The sequence below is a fragment of the Babylonia areolata genome, chromosome 12, assembly GCF_041734735.1.
Source record: "Babylonia areolata isolate BAREFJ2019XMU chromosome 12, ASM4173473v1, whole genome shotgun sequence".
Taxonomy (NCBI): Eukaryota; Metazoa; Mollusca; class Gastropoda; order Neogastropoda; family Buccinidae; genus Babylonia; species Babylonia areolata.
The window spans coordinates 38,036,179-38,043,678 of NC_134887.1; the positions used below are offsets into that span (position 1 = coordinate 38,036,179).

The following is a 7,500-nucleotide window of genomic DNA, read 5'->3' on the forward strand; positions in this document are numbered from 1 at the left end:
TTCAGCGTCAATACTAACAGACAAAACACTGGCTCAAATAACAAACCTCGACCAAACGATGGGACTATTGAGTGTATTCCTGTATGATTCCATATTCAAATGTAAAACAACTGTTAATAATGATGATAATAATATGGAGGCTTATAGCGCGCGGTTCCCTCGCTTTCAAGAACAGGACCACCGCGCTTTACAGTAGGAACAGATATATGTATAATAATAAAAATGAGATAAAATGATTCACCCACCCACATATCATTCGCCGCACAGAAATGGTACATCACTCTCACACACACACCACTAGTAAACCCACCTAAAAGCTAAAAACGACACAGGGTATCAACAGAGATAAAAACAAACAACAACAAAAAAAACACAAAAACAAACAAAACAAAAAGAAAGCAAAAACGAACAGTAAAATTTTGATGAACTCCACATTGTACACAATAACATAAAATTCATCCACAGTTACAGAATGTTTACTCATTCATCAATTTATCGTTATTGCTGTCATTTATACTGAACAGCAAGCAACCTATCTTCGGCCAAGAGACAAGCTGGAAGCGCTTTGCAAACACTCCATCGTCCTGATTTGTACAACAAGCTGCCTAACCTGGGTGGACGAAGCCGACTGGCAGCTGCCGATACTGAGGTGCTCATCATTCGTTTCCTGTGGTATTCAGTCCGTCTTCAGTTACACGCACACACACACACACACACAGTTTCAGTTTCAGTTTCAGTAGCTCAAGGAGGCGTCACTGCGTTCGGACAAATCCATATACGCGACACCACATCTGCCAAGCAGATGCCTGACCAGCAGCGTAACCCAACGCGCTTAGTCAGGCCTTGGAAAAAAAAAGAGAAAAAAAGGTGAATAAATAATAGATAAGCTTACATAAATAACACACACACACACACGTGTCTGTATATAGAAATCAAAATGACTGTGATAAGTTCAAACCTGAAATCAAGCAAAATGTAGTGTGCAAGTGCTGTCGAGCTAACTAACTAACAACCCCCCCCCCCCCCGACCCCCCATCTTCGCTGCCGCCACTGACCTCAGTTCAAACAAGCTCCGGCACCACCACAACTAAAACTAGTTGAAGCTTCAAACACCATACCGAACACGACACAGCACATCACATCACAACACAAGACTCCGCGTCTAAACCGCATCCGTACCCAGTCCACAGCCCGAATGGACTGAGAGGAATTCGGGGTTAAAAAAACAAAACAACAACAACAACAACAAAAATGATCAACTGAGCTGAATTTAAAATTCAAACCCGAACAGAACCGTGACGTCAAAACCCAACTGAACCACTGAACAGTGGAGTGATGGCCTAGAGGTAACGCGTCCGACTAGGAAGCGAGAAAATCTGAGCGCGCTGATTCGAATCACGGCTCAGCCGCCGATATTTTCTCCCCCTCCACTAGACCTTGAGTGGGTGGTCTGGGCGCTAGTCATTCGGATGAGACGATAAACCGAGGTCCCGTGTGCAGCATGCACTTCGCGCACGTAAAAGAACCCACGGCAACAAAACGGTTGTTCCTGGCAAAATTCTAAAGAAAAATCCACTTCGATAGGAAAAAACAAATAAAACTGCACGCAGGAAAAAAAAAAGAAAAAAAAGGGGGTGGCGCAGAAGTATAGCGACGCGCTCTCCCTGGGGAGAGCAGCCCGAATTTCACACAGAGAAATCTGTTGTGATAAAAAGCAATACAAATACAAATAGAAAACTTCACATCGGCACCAGGGCGAGGAGGGAATTCCGGAACGCCTGAAGACAACAACATCCAAGGCCAAACAGACAGGCACGGCATTTCTGTCGGAAGCTCAAAAATAAATTTAGAGAAGACTGGCGGCTTCTTCTGGACACAACAACGACTTGTCGGGTGAAAATAAAATACTCTGTATATGACAAAAATGAAGAAGGAAAGAAAAATGAATGGGGGTGGGGGGGGGGGGTGGGAGCGGGGTGGGGGGGGGGAGGAGTGAGCGGACGAGAGAGAGAGGGAGAGGGGGGGGGGAGATGAGAATTAGTGTGGCAATGAAAGTGACAGAGAGAATGAGAGAGAGAGAGCTAGAGAAAGAGGAGAAATGTGTGTGTCTGGTTGAGAGAGAGAGAGAGAGAGACAGACAGACAGAGACCGAGAGAGAGGAGGGTGAGAGACTGAGAGTGTGAGTGACACCGAGAGAGACAGAGAGAGAGAGAGAGAGAGAGGGAGAGACAAAGAGAGAGAGACAGAGAGAGACGGAGAGAGAGCCAGAGAGACAGAGGGGGTGAGAGAGAGAGAGAGTGAGTGACACAAAGAGAGAGACAGAGACAGAGACAGACAGAGAGCCAGAGAGAGGGAGAGGGAGAGACACAGAGAGAGAGAGAGAGAGAGAGAGAGAGAGAGAGAGAGAAGGTGGGTAGGACAGGGAGAGAGCGAAGAGAGAGACGCTGGAGCAGCGAGAAAGGAGGAGGAGGAAAAGGAGCTTCCAGCAACAAGCGCCATCAACCCCCCTCCTCTTTGAAACTCAAGCTTTCAAAAGCAAGTCTGCGGCATACTTCCCCAGTTCTAGTACAAAAATAAAATCAAATTTAAAGAGAGAGAGAGAGGGGATGAGAGAGAGAGTGAGAGAGAAGAGGGAGAGGAGGAGGAGGAGGAAGAGAGAGAGAGAGAGAGAGTGGAGGAGATGTAAAGCTTCAAATGTACCAAAGTCACACACACACACACACACAGACGACGATCCGTCACAAGCCACCTCACCACAGCCAGCACGTCCTCAACACTAGACACGGTAGCAGCAACAGCAGCAGCAGTAACAACAACAACAACATCAACATCAACAACGACGACGACGACAACTACAACCTGAACGGCACCAGCAATAACAGCCAACAACACTACTGAGCGAGCCCGGTTCCATACCTCGCTCCCTCTTTCCAGCCTACCTTTTTGCACACACACACACACACACACACACACACACACACACACACACAGTATCAACAACACAACAGCAGCAGCAGCAGCAGCAGCTACTGAGGCACTGAGATGTAAACAGCAGAAAACCCTGAGCTGTTTGTCAGTGGTGGAACCGACACGAAACACAGTCCAGAACAAAAATCCCCCAGTCCCCCTGCAAAACCCTTGCGTATGTGTTATGTCTTATCACAAGCTGGAAGCAAACACCCTGTTGCCACGGCTCAAAAAAAAAAAAAAAAAAAAAAGGTTTCGGATTACTGAAATATCTACTACTGACCACAAGTTATCTGAAGAATCGAAGTATGCCGGACGCTGGTTGGTTTGGTCAGTAGCAGAACACACTGCACAGTAGTAGGAGGATAAAACTCTCGGTGAAGTCTCAACACGGTGTGTGTGTATGTGTGTGTGTGTAAAGTCCATTCAACAGCACACTATCACTTCCTCCCCCGTTCTGCCAAACCAGCCAAACCAGCAGCTCTCGATGTTTCGCGTTTCAGCTCTGCTCTGCCGCAGCGGCTTTCTGAGCCGCGCGTTTCCATCGGTGCCTCCGCTAACTACCCCCCCACGCCCCCCCCCCCCCCCCCCCCTTCCCCTGCCCCCCCCCCCTCCCCCATTTCTCTTTCCCTCTCTGTCTGTGTTCTTCTTCCTGGCTCTGTTAGTGTCTGTGAGTGTGTGTGTGTGTGTGTGTGTGTGTGTGTGTGCGTGTCTGCCTACCGTTTCTCACACGCACCGCTGTACATGTGCACACCACTCTCCTCCCTCCCTCCACTCGGTTCTCTCTCTCTCTCTCTCTCTCTCACACACACACAGCAGCAGCAGCAGCAGAGAGGAAATAGGCTGTGATGCTTGATTCTCTTCCAGTGTACTACTGATGCTTTGCTGAAGAAAGCTGTTGTCTCTCTCTCTCTCTCTCTCTCTCTCTCTCACACACACACACAGCAGCACGGAATGGCGCTTCAAGCAACTGGCTGGTTCCAGAGGGGCTGCTGAGCCTTGTGGCAATCTTATATCACGCGTCCGCCCGCCAAGGAAGAGAGATAATCTCAGCAGTTCGGGTTCGAATCCCACACTTGCTATTATCTTCTGCCCCCCCCCCCCCCCCCCAAACCCCCTCCACTGGATCTTGAGTGGTCTTTTAATTTTCTTTTTAACTCTCTCCATACGAATGGCGAAAGAGACGACGTTAACAGCGTTTCACCCCAGTTACCATCATCAAAATATTGCAAGCGGAAGGCTCTTATACTGAAGAGGTGAATGTTGACAAAGAATACCACAATTCTGACGACGGAAGCTAAAGGTTGGGTCATTCAGACACCCACTGGACATCCGAGGGGTCTGTGTAGAGGAGACGAGAGGACTGGCCGTACTGAGTGAGTTAAAGGCTAATTTCTTTCTGCAAGTGTGTATTTGTTTAACTGTCGAAAGTGAATTTTGCCAGGTACAACCTTTTCAGTGTTGAAGTTTTTGTTTGTTTGTTTGTTATTTTTTTTTTTTTTTTAAAGGAATAGTAACAGCAGTAATAAACGAAGAAGAAGAAGGAGAAGGAAGAGGAGGAGGAGAAGAAGGAAGAGGAGGAGGAGAAGAAGGAAGAGAAGGAGGAGGAGGAGAAGAAGGAGCAGAAGAAGAAGTAGGAGAACGAGGAGAAGGAGGAGAAGGAAGAGAAGGAGGAGAAGGAGAAGAAGTAGGAGGAGGAGGAGGAGGAGAAGGAAGAGAAGAAGAAGAAGGAGGAGGAGGAGGAGGAGGAGGAGGAGACGGAGGAGGAGAAGGAGAACAATGAAAAAGATGATATACTGATAAAAGAAAACGAAGGCAAAAAGCCGACAACACCCAACAACAACAAGATACAAAACAAAACAACAAAACAAAAACAAAACAAATGAACACACAGCAATCCTGACCAGATTCCAGCACGTGTGGATAAGTACCACTGGCCGTCAGAACTGACGTCTGTCTCTGGAGACTGATGATGACTGCGCTTCAGTTCCCACCAAATTGCGCGTCATCATTGCGGGTCACCCCGTGCACACGCACAATCACAGGCGTGACCAGCGGCAGTTACATTAGCGGTTGGAACCGGCCGTCACTGTCAGTAGACCAGCTGCCGGAGTCAAGCGGCGTGCGCCAAAACAAGAACAACTATGATTTATATACACATTTTGGGAGGGGGGGCGGGGGGGGGGGGCAAAAAAAAAAAAAAAAAAAAAAAAAAAAAAAAAAAAAAAAAAAGCAAAAAAAGTAAAAAAAAAAGCAAAAAAAAAAAGTAAAAAAAAGCAAAAAAAAAAAAAAAAAAAAAAAAAAAAAAAAAAAGCAGCAAATCGAGGAAAGATGAGTAGGAAAAAAAAAGGAGTGATAAGTTGAGACAACAGTGGGTGGGTGGTGGGGGTAGGGGTGTGGGGGCAGAACAGTGTCAGTCTAAAAAACCAAAACTGCAGCGAACAGACATTACCAAACAAAAAAAAAAGAATAGAACACGTCATCGAGAAAAAAACAAAAAAATAACCATCGCCCCCCCCCCACCCCCCACCACCACCACCCCTCCAAACACACTTGTTCCTGTTCCTCATCATTTGTATTTTTGTATTTCTTTTTTATCACAACATTTCTCTGTGTGAAATTCGGGCTGCTCTCCCCCCCCCCCCCCCCCCCCCCCCCAGGGAGAGCGCGTCGCTATACTACAGGGCCACCCTTTATTATTTTTGTTGTTGTATTTTTTTTTTCCTGCGTGCAGTTTTATTTGTTTTTTCTTATGGGAGCGGATATTGCTACAAACACAGAAAATATGGAGTCTAAGAACAGCTGGGGATTCCCCCCTAGTGATATGTAGAACATATGGCTTGTCCTACCACCGAACATAAAAAAAGCAGTACATTCATGGATAACAGACCCATGATCTGGTCACCCTTTAGTGACATGGGTCCTCTACCTAGCTGCTGCATGAACGCGAGTTTGGCAGTGAAAGGGTTAAACATTCTTGTCGTGTCCAACTGAAGCAAACTGAGACCTAGTATCGGTGAGCCCATACCTGCCGTCAGTTTGACAAGGGCACAGTATGTGTACATGAACTGACGACAGTCGTGACCGACAATGACCACCTGGACGGGCAGGTCAGGGCAAATCCTGTCCCCGACTATCTGAGCTGAAGTGGAGATGAAAGTGGAGGGTGTCATGCCCAAGTTACCGTACGTACCCTCCCCCACCCCCCACCCCCCCCACTCTCTGGGCCAAGAGAGCTTTAGGACAGTCGGCGTTGAGGACGGTCCCAACGGCAAAACTGAGTACCCCCCCCCCCGCCTCCACACCCTCCCTCTACCCCCTCCCAACCCCCAAACTCCCCCCCCAAAGGCTGCAAAAGTAAGACGAAGAGCCAGGGCAATTTTGCCTCCTGTTTTGTACAGTCAAATTCAGTTCACAAAAGACCGAGCTGTACAGTAAAGGAATTCCCCCCGCCCCCCTCCACTGCAGTGGAGACACCACTGATCGTGCAGTAGGGTAGCTCTAAATTTCGCTGGTGGGCCCAAATTAACTCTCTCCATACGAACGGCGAAAGAGACGACGTTAACAGCGTTTCAGCCCAATTACCATCATCAAAATATTGCAAGCGGAACGCTCTTATACTGAAGAGGTGAATGTTGACAAAGAACACCACAATTCTGACGACGGAAGCTAAAGGTTGGGTCATTCAGACACCCACTGGACATCCGAGGGGTCTGTGTAGAGGAGAAGAGAGGACTTGCCGTACTGAGTGAGTTAATGAAATGACAGTAGCAGAATTTCCGACACTTATCCCCCCCCACCCCACAGCCCCCACCCCCTCCCCATCCACTGAAACACCACTTTCCCTCCACAGTAGGGCGTGCACGCTGCACACGGTGTTTGAGACCTGACCCAACAGCTCAAGATAGCAGTGAAGCCTTGTGCACGCTATGCAAACGGCTGTAGATTGCATTGCAAGAGGAAGAATGCAGCAGCAGCAGCAGCAGCAGCAGCAATTCGGTTAATCGCACGCGCCCTTCTGAGAACCACGAACCACGAACAGAGGCAATTCCACTAACTATACTACAAGACGGCCCGGACATAAACTGAGTTGCCGCCGCCGGGCTGGCAAACAAACCACCGGGCAGGGCGCATGCGGCGTTGCCTGCACGTGGAGGGGGCAGTAATAAACAAACAATGGGAAGCAATGGAAATGGTGGGGGTGGGGGTGGGGGTGGCGGTGGAGGACTGAGGGGGTGAGGGGGAGGGGGAGGGGTGCACGTGAACTACCGTCTACTCGGTGCCACGTGCCGCGGCGCTGCTAGTTCACCGCGGAAATGCCACGTGACAATGACAGGGATTTCTGTGTCCCCCCAAAATCAGAAAGCTCTCTCTCTCTCTCTCTCTGTATATATATATATATATATATAATTTTATTACATACATGCACATATCGATAAAGATGAAAACAACATTGAGAGGTCTGTTCACGTCTTTAAAACATGTAATTAATAATCAGCAGATTTTCGTTGGAGTACAGCTTCTTCAGGCTTG

The 7,500-nt window shown here is 48.0% G+C and overlaps 1 protein-coding gene across 1 annotated transcript in view; it reads right to left on the reverse strand.

The window, feature by feature from the left end:
• Positions 1-3,461, reverse strand: part of LOC143288599 (matrix metalloproteinase-17-like) — a 113,655-nt gene extending 110,194 nt beyond the window's left edge. Inside the window, exon 1 of the mRNA XM_076597235.1 lies at positions 3,251-3,461. The gene's annotated coding sequence lies outside the window, so the exon portion shown is untranslated. The remainder of the gene's footprint in view (positions 1-3,250) is intronic.
• Positions 3,462-7,500: the final 4,039 nt, after the last annotated feature.